The following is a 14,925-nucleotide window of genomic DNA, read 5'->3' on the forward strand; positions in this document are numbered from 1 at the left end:
TCCTTTAGTCCAGGGCAGTCCTCTGAGGCTTCTGGACCGAGAGGAACCAACCACCAGTGCAGGAGTGACCAACAGGCGGCCCTCATCCTAGCCCAGTAGGTGGCTGGCCCGAGACGCCCCCCCTGTGCCCTGCCTACATCGCCAGAGTTACCCACAGGTCGCTCCATTGTTTTCTACGACAAATCCGACAACTACTTTGCCCACTGCACCCTGTGCTGCTGAGGGTGTGTTTTGTGTGCATGTGTGTGTCTACCCCAGTGCTCTACAAAACCCCCTGGTCTGCTCGCCGAGGACGCAGGTACTTACCTGCTAGCAGACTGGAACCGGAGCACCTCTGTTCTCCATAGGCGCCTATGTTGTTTCAGCCCTTGTAGGAAGTTGCCTCTGTATATACCGTATTTATCGGCGTATAACACGCACTTTTTCTCCCTGAAAATAGGGGGCAAATGATGTGTGCGTGTTATACGCCGATAAAATGTAATGTTTTTTTTTTCTGAAATTTCCTTTTAAAATGAGGTGCGTGTTATACGCCGGTGCGTGTTATACGCCGATAAATACGGTACTATTTTGATGTAAGAAATAGTGTGCACAGAGTCCAAGGGTTCCCTTTAGAGGTAAGATAGTGGCAAAAGTTGATAATTCTAATGCTCTATTTTGTGGTAGTGTGGTCGAGCAGTAGGCTTATCAGAGGGTAGTGTTAAGCATTTGTTGTACACACACAGGCAATAAATCAGGAACACACACTCAAAGACTTACTCCAGGCCAACAGATTTTTATATTGAAAAATATATTTTCTTAGTTTATTTTAAGAACCACGGGTTCAAGATTTGCAGTAAACACTTTAAATGCAAGGTACTTCACTTAGATACTTTAGGAACTTTGAATAAAAGCAATATCATATACAGTCTTTGTAAAAAATGGCAATAAGCTATTTTCAAAGTGGACACTGCAAAAATCAACAGTTCCTGGGGGAGGTAAGTAAAGGTTAGATTAGGAGGAAAGTAAAACACTTACAAGTCTCAGTTCTGGGGCATAGGCAGCCCACCGTTGGGGGTTCAAGGCATCCCCAAATTTACCACACCAGTAGCTCAGGGCCGGTCAGGTGCAGAGGTCAAAGAGGTGCCTAAAACCCATAGGCGCCTATGGAGAACAGGGGTGCTCCAGTTCCAGTCTGCCAGCAGGTAAGTACCTGCGTCCTTGGGGGGCAGACCAGGGGGGTTTTGTAGAGCACTGGGGGGGGGACAAGTAGGCACACAAAACACACCCTCAGCAGCACAGGGGCGGCCGGGTGCAGTGTGCAAAGCAGGCGTTGGGTTTTAAATAGGAAACAATGGAGGGAACCGGGGGTCACTCTAGCGGTGCAGGCAGGCACAGAGGGGGCTTCTCGGGACAGCCACCACCTCGGCTAGGCAGAGGGTCGCCTGGGGTTCTCTCCTGCGCTGAGGTTCGGTTCCTTCAGGTCCTGGGGGCTGCAGGTGCAGTGCTGGTTCCAGGCATCAGGTCCCTTGATACAGGCAGTCACGGTCAGGGGGAGCCTCTGGATTCTCTCTGCAGGCGCCGCTGTGAGGGCTCAGGGGGGTCGTCTCTGGTTACTCACGGGCTCGCAGTCACCGGGGAGTCCTCCCTGAGGTGTTGGTTCTCTGAATCTCGAGCCGGGGGGCGTCTTGTGCAGAGTGAGAAGTCTCACGATTCAGGCAGGAAACGTGCAGTCTTTGGAAGTTGCTTCTTTGTTGCAAAGAAGTAGCTGGTTTTGAGTAGGGCCGCTGCTCACAGGAGTTTCTTGGTCCTTTAGTCTAGGGCAGTCCTCTGAGGCTTCAGAGGTTGCGGGTCCCTGTCGGATGCGTCGCTGGCTGCAGGTTTTCGAAGTTGGAGACAGGCAGGTGGGGCTGGGGCCAAAGCAGTCGTCGTCGTCCGTCTTCTCTGCAGGCTTGTAGGTCAGCAGTCCTTCTTGTTTCTTCAGGTTGCAGGAATCTAGTTTCTTATGTTCTGGGGTGCCCCTAAATACTGAATTTAGGGGGGTGTTTAGGTCAGGGGGGCAGTAGCCAATGGCTACTGTCCTAGAGGTTGGCTACACCCTCTTTCTGCCTCTTCCCTGAGGGGTCGAGGGGCACATCCCTAATCCTACTGGGGGAATCCTCCAATCTCAAAATGGAGGATTTCTAAAGGCAGGGGTCACCTCAGCTCAGGACACCTTAGGGGCTGTCCTGACTGGTAGGTGACTCCTCCTTGTTTTTCTCATTATCCTCTCTTGCCTTGCCGTCAAAAGTGGGGGCAGTGGCCAGAGGGGCGCGCATCTCCACTAGCTGGGATGCCCTGGGGTGCTGTAACAAAAGGCATGAGCCTTTGAGGCTCGCCGCCAGGTGTTACAGTTCCTGCAGGGGGGGGTGAGAAGCACCTCCACCCAGTACAGGCTTTGTTCCTGGCCACAGAGTGACAAAGGCACTCTTCCCCATGTGGCCAGCAACATGTCTGGTGTGTGGCAGGCTGGCAGAAACTGGTCAGCCTACACTAGAAGTCAGATTGGTATTCAGGGGGCATCTCTAAGATGCCCTCTGGGTGTATGTTACAATAAATTGCACACTGGCATCAGTGTGCATTTATTGTGCTGAGACGTTTGATACTAAACTTCCCAGATTTCAGTGTAGCCATTATGGAACTGTGGAGTTCGTGTTTGACAAACTCCCAGACCATATACTCTTATGGCTACCCTGCACTTGCAATGTCTAAAGTTTTGCTTAGACACTGTAGGGGCATAGTGCTCATGCACATATGCCCTCACCTGTGGTATAGTGCACCCTGCCTTAGGGCTGTAAGGCCTGCTAGAGGGGTGACTTACCTATGCCACAGGCAGTGTGAGGTTGGCATGGCACCCTGAGGGGAGTGCCATGTCGACTTAGTCTTTTTCTCCCCAACAGTACACACAAGCTGTGAGGCAGTGTGCATGTGCGGAGTGAGGGGTCCCCAGGGTGGCATAAGACATGCTGCACCCCTTAGAGACCTTCCCCGGCATCAGGGCCCTTGGTACCAGGGGTACCAGTTACAAGGGACTTACCTGAGTGCCAGGGTTGTGCCAATTGTGGAGACAAAGGTACAGTTTTGGGAAAGAACACTGGTGCTGGGGCCTGGTTAGCAGGATCCCAGGAGACCCTCAGTCAAGTCAGCATCAATATCATGCCAAAAAGGGCATTTCCCTACAGTATGATCTCAGCTTGTCTAGATTTTAGAGAGAGTGATTTCTAATTTTTTTCTACTAGAATGTTGGGTTCATTAAACCTTGTTTCGTGGATCTAATAGTCCTTCACGAGGTACATGTATCAGGTTGCCGTACAAATACCCGGAGAACAATTGCATTGCCAGGCTTTTCAGTGTGTTCCTAAATAACACTATCTGTGATGTTCTGAAGAGTAAGGGATGGAGTCCCATTGCTAAGGGGCTACTGACTGAAGACAGTGTTCTTGGCCTTCCATGGTTGAGCATGTGTGAGTAGGTGGGCCAAGGCCATAATGTGGGTGTCCATGGGGGATACCACCCACCACCCTTGGTCGATGATGGAGACTGATTTCTTAGGAGAGGAAAAGGAGGACCATTACCCCAATTTCAGGCACAGCAACGTACAGCCCCTTCTCACCAAGGGCTATTTAACACCATGTCACCTAGTGGGACAACTCAATTCCTCTGAAGATGGTGCATTAGGGTCCTCAACTGCAGAAGATGAAGATCTTTTTCTTTGCTATAGAAAGACAGCTGGGTTCCAGTGAAATTAGTTGGTCCAGAAATGATCCTCGCCTGGCAACACTGGTATGGGGCAGAATCATAAGAAGCGGTTGAAGTTTTAGGTGGAAGTTAAGCAGCTCAGGAGAGAAGTTTTTAAACAGCAGAAGAACTGACTACATTAAGGTCAGCCTAAATAATCTATATAACCTGTCCATTTATGGCGGAGTTCACCACTTCAATGAGGCATGGACATATTTTAGTTGAATACGCAAGGGCTTTAAAAAAAATGGGATGCAAACAGTTGTTGAATAACTAAAATGCAGCCAGTTTGGAGGTCTGACTGAGTGAAAGTGAATGATGCATGGCTTATGCATGTATCATTTTTGTCTTGTATATCTGATTGATTGATTGTATTGTCAGTAAATAAGCATTTACATGACGTCCATTTACTAGACATCCTGAATTGTTGGGAGTGAATAAAGCATAGCTACCTGAAGCCTCTGGTCACTTGGCTGCTAAATTGGTTGAAGAGAATGGTCACCCCCGTAATAGGAGTGTTAGTGTAGCAGCTGGTGTGAATGTTCACACGGTATGAATTTTCATGGTGCTACCTACTATATAGAGCACAAAGTGCATATGGGGAGGGATCACTTTTAAGTGAAGGACAGGCACTAAACCTGCAGCCTTTTCTTTTCAAAAAGCAAATAAATATAATCTTAATTTTTGGGATCCGGATGGACATCAACTTTGCAGGTTTCAAAAGTTCCGACCTGCCCCCTGCAGGGTCAGAAAGGTGGGCCAGGTCCCAACTGGTTGTGTTCCTAGTGAGTCAGAGGTCACCCCACCTCTTGCAGAATAAGAGGAGAGGGATAGCTCAAAGAAGGGATGGGAGGACCCAGTTCAGTATCTGGACTGGCAAAGAGACAACCCCTTCAGCCAGAATGAGGATCTGTTTCACACCTCGCCACCTTCAGGAGCCCTCAGTTTCTGTGATAGGGCAAGTTGAACAAATACAATTAAAATATTAATATAACATGAGGAGAACAGAAGCAAAAAAGGAATTGTAAGTAAGCAAGTAAAACGTTATTGTTTGATTAAATAAAGTTGTTACAATATAAAATGCAGTGATGAATAGAATTCATTAAAACTATAAAACTTCTTGGCATATGATGGCAAGAGTGTCTCATTACTCATTGTTCAGTGTCCCAACTGTAAGATAACTAGCTGTTTTGTGCAGGAAGACAAAATGCCATTTAACATTTTTAAAAGTATAAAAACAAGTGGCTTTGTGCTGAAAGGTGGCCTATGCAAACAATAAGAAAAATCAGAGAGTAAGCCAGGAGTTAGGGGCTATTACAGCAGATGCTGACTATCTCCGCCGGAGACAGAGTGTCTTGGCCAAATGTTCCAATTTTATCTTTGTTCCAGCAACTACAATTTATAAGGCAAGCCACAGCAGTTAGGAGATGAGCCACAGGCTGCTGTATTCACAAACTCCAGGCCATGGGTAAAATGCAGTGGTGCTCCAAACAGGAATCTGGAGCTGCCTTAGTCAAGGCCTACAAGGGGATGGAAGAGAACTATGATATCATGTTGGAGGCAACCTGGAAGCAAAAGAAAAGATGGAGTAGACACGAAGTGGGCGCACTTCCTATATACGTCATCTATTCTTTTGCTTCCAGATTGCTGTCCCCTTCCATAGGTCACTAGAAATGAGTGAAGCATGGCTGTTGGTAATGTGTGACTACCTGACATGCCTGATTGATTGAAAATAGGTGAACCAAGGATCCTACTAATGTACAGCCACCCAGTTGATTGGGTGAAGGCAGTGCTCAATTTGTAAAAGAATGAGTGCCGAAGCTATGTAGAAGCCCACGGATGGTGCAATTTAATGTTGGCGTGCTGAATACCATAGCTGGTAGTCTTAAATCCCCCTACAGTCTCTTTAATCCACTACCAGACACTCCCTACCCCTTTATCTAACTCTTGCAGGTTCCTGATTTCTCATTTTGTGACAGTTTTTGAGTTTCTCTATTCCTCTGTCTTTCTTATTTGTGTGTTTTTCATCTCTTGCTCTTGTTAAACGTCTGGTGCGAAAAAACAAAATGCTGTGTCACAGAAATAAGTGCCAGTGGTCCCCACCGGCAACCACCGGCTCAAATTAAGCACTGCCTGTAGTTGAATGAAGCACAGTCCCTGAAAGTTTGATTTGAAATGAATTACCTAGAGCTACCAGAAGGGCGGTTTACCCAGTATGTCTTGCTGATTATACGTCACCAGAAGACGATGAGCCCCATTTTCTATGGACTGAAGGTCTAAGCCATGAGAGAGTGCCTACCTGCAGTAAATAGCCACCAAGTAGGGAGTGAATTATGCTAACAAATCTAAAAGAGCATGTTTAAGTTTAATAGATTTATAAAGTGCATGGCTACCCGAAGGCCTCCCAGCGCTTAAAGAGGACGAAGGCATCACAGTGAGAATTTATGTTGGAAAGAGTAGAGTCTTCAATTTACCTCGAAAAGAGAGTTCGGAATTGTCCATTCAAAGTGCCTGGGGGAGGGAAATCCATACATTTGCTGCTTTGAATGTGAAGGACCTACCTCCCCATCTTGTTTTTTTTGACACGGCAGGTGTTAATTAGAGCGGCAGATGAGGATCTAAGAGATCTCTAGGGGGTGTAGGGTGTGATCATCCGCTTGATAAAAAAAGGTCCCTTATCATGAAGAGCAGCTTGTACAGAGAATTACACAATCAGAAAAGAAAGTCTTTTTCTATCGAAAGGTTAATTTATGAACAAAACCATACTTAAATTTCACACATCTGGCCACCAGAAATCGGTGATTGATATGCAGTGCAGAGAAAACTGGTACCTCAAAGCAGCTACATTCTAAAGCCTCTGGGCCTGAAATAATAGATACAGCGGAATCAAGGGCTAATGCTATTTTTCTAAGCCAATGATGCATTCACTGCAGAGGCAAATTACTTCTGTGTGTGGGACAAATAAATAAAGCTTATGTGAACATTAAGAGGTGTAAAAAAAAGTGTTCAATATTTTTCCTATCTGCCGGGTTAGGGAAGAACCCTGGTAAAAATAGACCACAGAGGGCATAATTCACAAATCATGGAACGCTTCTTGGAACTGTATATGAAAAACCCACAAAAACTGCGAAAAAGCTAAATTTTTACACAAAGGAATGGTCCGGCAGCAAATTGCAGCTGCCTGGCCCTCGTGACAATTTTTAATTAATTAGTTGATTTACTTTTTTTTTTTTTTTTTTAAACGAATAGGGGCGGGCGGAGCAAAAGTGGAGCTGGCAGGAGTGGAGTGAGCGGCGGCAGCAATAGTAGTTGGAAAGGTCGAGAAATAGGGAAGCTGTGTGCAGGGAGGGAGGCATGTACACGGATAATCATTGTAGGGCCCAGCAAAACATTTGTGGTGTTAGCACTGTCCAGGAATGCACTTTGAGCCCAAACAGGGATGGCTGCACACACAGCTGGGAGCTGTAAATGGAGGAGTTTCTTGGGTGGCTGAAAAAGGAAACAAGCATTTGCAATGCAATGAGTCTCGCTTTTATTTGAGTTAGAGCTGTTAGTGTTGTAAATTCCCAACTGGACTTTTTTTTGCCACATAAAATGAAAATGAAAAGTAAGACAGTTGACATAAGCGAGCCGATTCAAAGCACCACGGCTTCCGTGAGCATAAGCAGGAAGGAGAGACACAAAAGGAAAAAGAAGTTCACTCACAGTCAAAAATATCGACAAATATGCAATTATCCAAGTAAGAGGGTTGGTGTCCAAGGCAGTAACAAAACTGCCCCAAAGAGGGACAAACGTAAAGCATTTACCAATGATAACAAAGGATTTTTGAAAGGCAGGCCCACTAACGAGTGAAAGTGATGGGCTCGAGGTGGGCGTAGTTAAAAGGCCACATAGATACCAAGATGTTGAAAAAGCAGCGCTTGCGCGCTGCTATGCTCAACCTAAAAAAGGATGAGCAAAGCCTACAGGTCTGTTCTGTAATGGCCGTGCAGAGCTGCTGGCATTGCCAAGAGCTGTGGACATGCAGGTGGCCATTTCATAATGCTTTTCCTCATACTTTATTAGTCTACCAACCAAGATGGGCAAAGTTTTGAAAGCCATGTGTCAGACCCTTAGATTGGTAAACCATTGAGGAGTATGGGACAGAACACTGAGAGATGACTTCCTTTGTTTGCACATGCAGAGGCCGCAGTCTGAATGTTGCTGCCATATTTTATTACTTTACCATTCCAAATTGATCAAAATGGTCAATGCTTTTAGAAGCAATGCCCATCTTTGAATGGTATAGCAACGATAAAATATGCTAAAATCATACAAAGGGGATCAGCCGCGCTTGGGCACATGCAAATGTTGAGCTTTCTACATGATGCCTACCTTTTAATGGTTAACTCATAATGTAGTATGGAAAAACATTTTAAGAGTGCTGCTTGTAAAAGCAGTCCATGCACAAGTGGTACAAGCAGCATTGTGCAGGAAGCTGCTAGTCCCAGCAAAATAAAAACTAATAACTTTTAAAAAACACATTTTCGATATAAACCTATAAAACAGAACTTGCTCATCAGCCATAGCTTGGTGTGCCGAAGTGCACAAACAAAAAGCCATGAGTCAAGATGAAGTAAGCAATGGCCAAAGAACGTTTACCCATTATACCTTACTGTCTGCTTTGACACAATTTGCACTGGAAGCAAAATATGAATGACAATATAACACATCAGTGTATGAAGACTGCTCATGGCAATTCCCTCCGTGTGTCTTTTCCCTATGTGAACATAACAGATCAGTATTGAAAACTGCTGATTCTATAGGTGTACTTTATATATCTATGCATTTTATTAAAGATTTGTTTTACAAAAATATTAGTCTGGGGAGCCAGCTAAAACTATCTTAAAGGCCAGACGTAAAAGCCTAAATTATGAAGCACACTGATTGGCCCATTTCACATTTGAAAAGTGTAAAAAATTCACGTATCCATTTTCTCTTCTTAAACGCAACAACTATAGTATATTTTCTCCTTTCTATATTGCACAGCAAAAGTGGTGCATATTGTTTTGGTTTTCCAATATAGCCCAGTACTTGGAATGCAGCTCTTCAATGTCATTTTCAGTGGCAGTACAGAGAAGAAATAGGGGAAGGTAACAACATTTGGGCAATTATATGAACTGCTCATATGTTGCTGCTAGGACCCGGGGCTTCCAAAATATGCTTTTCTGCTAAAGTAATAATATTTAGCTTGATGCCTCTCCTAAGATGCCTGGCCTGGTGCTACACTGCCAAGCAAAATGCACAGCTCCAATCAACATCTGGATATTAGGAATGTGCATTGTGAATAGAGGGTGTTATGCAACCTAGTGAATAAGATCCAAGTTGTGTCACAGCAGAGATGTTGTGAAACACATATATACTTAAATTACAGCTTCATAGAAAATAGAATATCCACTGTTAAGCCCCTACATTTTTGTTGGTAGTGCTCCCAGATAGCATGTGTAATGTTTGGGCAGCATATGGAATCCTGTTAGTATGACTACGATAATGCATCTGCAACGGGCTTGAGCTACTAGTTTGAAGCTAATTCCATTGCACAAATATAACATACTGAAATAGCTTAGGAGAGTCAGTGCCTGTTCAGGGATTGACATGTCTCAGAACATGACTGAATCCTGTCATGGGGAATGTAGCCAATCATTCTCCAGAGGTCAATGAACAACCATGATTCAAATGGGTTTTAGTACCTTCTATTATGCAGCTCGGGGTCTGTGTTATATAGTTATTGTTGTATACTTATTAATGCTTCAATGGGATTGTGACAATGTTTTGGCACACCATCACAAAAGGCTGGAAGCCATCAGTGTACTGCCACAATAGAGATTAAAACACAGTGTCCCTGCAATCTCGACCTTCCCCATTAATCAGAGGTGAGGTTTCCTATAAAAAAAAAATCACCCAACAACGATTTTGCTGACCCATGATACACAAATGACATCAGCTCGGGCTCTACACAGCAGTACAATTTAACATTTCGTGTCCCACTCAATTGATTTGCAAGACAGTGGACCTTACGAAGTAAAGGGCATCTAATGAACCAATTACGAGCAAAGCAATCAAAGCAAATCAAAGCAAAGCAAAGCAATCAAGGAACACTTTTAGTCACGAAAAATGAAACAGGGACCGAGTTCATTCATGTTAATGTCAGTTATAATAATTCCCCTATTAAGACACATCAAGGATTGTCGGATTGCCTTATGACTTTTTCATGAATTGAATGAACTCACAAAATTACCAACTCAGGTTTGACTGTACGCCGAAGTGCATGGCTGGGCACAGAAACTTTGTTGTCTGAATTCTAACAAATTGCCTACCGAAGGGGACATAAAAGTAAACCAAGCATATTTAAAGTGCCATGCCAAGAACAAAAGTATCAGCAAAAGTGCAATTATTCATGTAACAGGGTCGATGTCATGCAAAGTGCTCGACTACTGCCCAGCGTGATCGCACTACATAGGAAATAAAAAGAAAAAGTAGTCCAGAAGCCATGCGAAAAACTAGAAGCCTTGTATGTTTTCAGTAGTTTACTGGTGCTCTCGAGGAGGGCTAAACACTGAAAAAGGCATGACGTATGCATGTCTTTTACAAATCAAATCAAGCGAATTTTAAAAGGCAAGCCCACAAACCGATGAAAGTGACGGCGTGACATGGGCATGGCTAAAAGCCCACAGAAAGATTACAACAGGAGCTACAGCACGTGCGTGCTCGACCCTAAAAAGTAGGGATATAAGGCTTTGGGCTCCTCTGGTGGGGAAGTGACGTAGATGGTGGGGCTGTATATGGGATGCTAAATGCCAGAGCCTCAGCTATAAATAATCTTGCAGTCTTTGCATGAGGCGCAACGAATGGAATGTGCAGACTGCCATCTATTTGGCCTAAGATAAACTTCCATCATCGTGGGTTTGCTTCATAGGCAGGAACATGGCCAGCAGATAGGAGACCAAAATAGCAGCAGTGTGAGAGCAGTAAACCCTCTAAATAAAGCACAGTGTTTCACAACAGTTCCGCACCATCTCTGTGGACCCACTCACGGCACAGTACCCCTCATGGGCAGGGGCAGAGGATTCCTCTCTGATCCATTCATGGCACGGCACAGCTGAAGGAAGAATTTCTGTTAGATTCCCTGAAGATCAGTGCAGGTTGCAGCCTAGATGCACAGGGCAGTGTTCTTGAAGAGCCCACGCTTGATGTGGAAACAGGTGGACCCCTGGCTTCTGGGACTATAGGCAGCTCAGTGGCAGACATGCCAGTGTGATGCAAGGGAAGGACAGTCTCCAGACACTCTTTAGTTTTATTAGCAGCAGAGGGAGACTAACACGTCCCAACCCCCGAAGGTGAGGCCCCTCCTGTGTCAATCTCGCTAGACAGCTTGTGAGGGACACACCATTACACCAGGATAGTACATATTTATCTGTTAGTCATTGATTCGATGGGAATCACTTTGGGCCTGATTTGGAACTTGGCAGACGGGTTACTCTGTCACAACAGTGACGGATATTCCGTCCCCGAAATCTAAATCCCATTCGTCCCATGGGATTAAGATGGACAGGATATCTGTCATTGTTGTGACGGAGTAACCCGTCAACCGAGTTCTAACTCAGGCCCTTGTTGTTTGAGGGGATGAGAAGTTTGCTTGCCATTTTTAATAATGTCAGGTTTAGAGGCTGCCTGGACACTGCTCCTGGGAGTGGAGATTTGTGTGCATATTTTGGATGTGCAAGTAGTGGGCGAGAAGACCCCATTGGTGACAAGCTCTGCGGAACAGCTCATTTTGGAAGCTATGCAGACGTCAGTCAGAGCTGACAAGTGTGTCTCCTAAGGTGTGTTGAGTTTTCCTCCATTGATAATTAATTTGCCTGTGCTTGACCTTCATGCCTCTCACTTTTGTAGTACACAGCGAGCAGTGTATGTTTGATCTTTAGTTAATGATTCTGGGGCACTAGCAGTGAGCGGTTGTGTGATAAGATTAGAGCTGTTTTTCCGCAGGACCCTGGCAAGAAAGTAGGTTTCACTGCAACAGATCCGGGTCCACAGCACAGGCACTCTTCAGTAGCCACAGCCTTCTCTAGTTCAACCATGACCACCTGGTCCCTTCCCTTCATGTGGCGCTGGCAGGTCTGCCACCATCCGTTTGACCAATGCCCCCAAACCCATCGGTCACCTGACCCCTAAAGGAGTGTCTCCTCAATCTACCACCACTCCCATTGTCCTAACAAACTGACTGCTCAGAGGGGCCGAATGCCCTCAGCCCTGAAGTTAACCATAACAAAGGCATCTGGCATAAACTGTCTGCAAGTTATTGCATATTGATGGGAAGTGTTGGTGCACATCTGGACTACAGAAAGGAGGGCCACTCCACTCCTCTTAAGAAACATGCAGTCTGTATCCAGTTGAAAAGGATGCACATTAAGAAAGGAGGACATTGGATACAACAATGTATAGGCAGAGCTAACAGGGCTGCATGAAGTTAAATATGTTTTTCTGCGAATGTATACAACGGCATTATTTAAAAAAAATGCAATATGTAGATTAGTCTTTCCTTTATCTTTTCATGAATGACTCTAGTGGAAACAACGAAAATTGTTCAGTTCATGGGTAACGCCTCACATTTATTCATTTGCATGTTCATTTGCTGTTTTGTGTTTGTTTAAACTATTTTATGTTTAAGGCTAAGGAAGACCCCAAGTGGTTGAATGCATTGGGGTTACAGAGAAAAATAAGCAATATAAAGCTGAGCTTTTGAGAAGAAAATGAGTTAGCTTTCCACACAAAACAAAATTTCATATAAAGACTGAAAGTATTTAAAAGCAATGGAATAACGAAATCAATATTTTCTTACTAATCAAAATCAAATGCGAACTAAAAAGTTACTAAAATACTGAAAACGTACACACAAAAACTGCCCTGTATGACTTGCTAGTAGCAATTATTGATTCTCTAAGGCAAGCCATTGACGTCACCCTAAACGAGCCCAGTACTGATATAAACAACCCAATGGCTAGAGCCAAATTTAACATGGTTATGGATGACTTAGTTCATCAACAGTTGTCTGAATTTTGATATACGCCCTCCTCCAGCTACTCTATGTTTACTTCAGATCTCCAACTAGCATCAATAAAACGATAATATGCATCCTGGACGACCTCTGCCAGTTCATGGACTACGGAGTGGCACCAGCACAGTTTCTGTTCAATTTCTTACACAATGTACAACACCCTCGACCACAGGTTCCTTGTATGAGATTCCAAAATGTGGTGAGGACTATATTGTTCTCAGTGACTGACTGCAGAGCGTGATTGTCAGGTTTATATCTCCGGGCCTTAACGCTTGTAGGCAATACCAAAAAAGTTTAAAGTTAAGATTGTGTTCTTCCTACCATTCTGATATGCCAGATACTGCTGTTTGGAATGGTTAGCCAAGCCCCTCCCCTAGTTTATTTGACTCTCTCCTACTGTCCCTTGGTCAAGGAGCCAAAGCTCACTATGGGTGAGTGGAAAGAAGGGAATGTCTAGGTGTAAAACGGCAATTGTAGGGTCATTATTTCTCTTTGTAACATCAAAGTAACAGATGCCAGAAACCAGCTCTCGTCAATTTCAAAGCGTCTTTCCCTTTTGAAGCATCTTTCCCACCTTCCTCCTTGTTTGCTTCCTTCCCTTTGTCCTATTTTGTTGCACTTAGGTTTCTTATGTTTCTCGTGGTAGTTCGAGGGGCAGCTCCTCCATTAGAGCAGAAGACTGTCATCTCCCCCCCCCCACCCACCCCCTAGCATCAGCCACTGCAAACCTTTAACAACCAAACAATACTAAACTATGTTTATTATCGCTTGGTTGTTAAAGGGGCGGGCCATGGGGTATGACGAGGGGAGTGTACCATGCACTCCCCTCATTGCGCATGTGTGCCTGTGGTCTTTTGGGAAAGATGCCATTGAATTGCCTTCACATACTGGTCTGTGCACTAAGCCGTTTGGCCAGAGGCATGGTTGCTCTAGTGATCTGGATGTCCTGTGTTCAGCACTTCTAGAACCCCTCAACCTTCACTTTATGTGTTCACTATTTAGTCGTATTGGTGCTTGTCAAAATATTATTGGCCTTGTTTTTGGACCATGTTATGATCTTTAATTTTGCAGAAAGATTTTTTGCCCAATCTGTCATTGTCTACATCGTGGGTACAAATGCTATTTACCCATTGTAGCTGAGTACCGTTGTGTAAATTTCTGTTTCTGATGTTTTGGTTTAATGCTTTTTGAACAATGTTGAGATTAATCACCCTATTTCGAAGTACATTTTCACTCTTGGCGTCTTGGCTTTTTCTTAGGTTCAAAAGGCTTTGCATTAACCTGCTTTGGAGCCATCACAGAAGCCAACTTTGAGATTCCTTTTGACTAAGCTGCTACGAAGTATTACCACTGGCTAGAAGATTTCAGTGTTTGGCTGATTGCTTAACCAAGAACCATATCTAACTTTCTTTCCGAGCAGGTTAGTGTTGCATTTGTGTCCAGGATTATTCAAAATGATTCTGCTTCCTTTCAATTGACCTTGAGCTCAGTTTTCCATTTTTTACTAATCAGGTTTGCTGGGAGAGGTTCTTCTTGACTTCCTGAATATTTGTCAGACCACTTTTCCTTACGTGCAACAAACAGTGGACGCATCAGGATTTTTTCTTCTGCACACAAATCTGCTGGCTGTGAGTTGCTGGCTTCATTTGAGCATTGTTTGCTGCAGCCCTTGGTGGATGCAGGCTGGTGATGCATGGTGTCTATCCTAAGGACATCTGCAATACAACAACCTAAGAATCCCCTGCTACATTTGTGCAGAGCAGACGAGACAGGGGCTCACATTCTCAAATGTGTTTTCGTTCACATAATTCTGTGCCTAGAAGTAAAGCCGTGGGTGTCCAATTACTTTGGTTTTTCTTATTTACTGTTTGACCAAATTTCGCTAGATGAGTAGTCACTGCAGAGCTAAATAAAGAATCTTCAAGAACTGGGTCTTGGGCAGCAAGAACTCTAGTGTTATTTGACGCAGGAAGGATTGATTAATTCTGAGGCTTTACAGTATATGATCATGAACTTTTGTCAACACAACTATACAGTTGTCCTGTGGGGCTGATTCAAGTAGAGAAATGGGCCAA

This window comes from Pleurodeles waltl, chromosome 7 (genome assembly GCF_031143425.1).
Source record: "Pleurodeles waltl isolate 20211129_DDA chromosome 7, aPleWal1.hap1.20221129, whole genome shotgun sequence".
NCBI lineage: Eukaryota > Metazoa > Chordata > Amphibia > Caudata > Salamandridae > Pleurodeles > Pleurodeles waltl.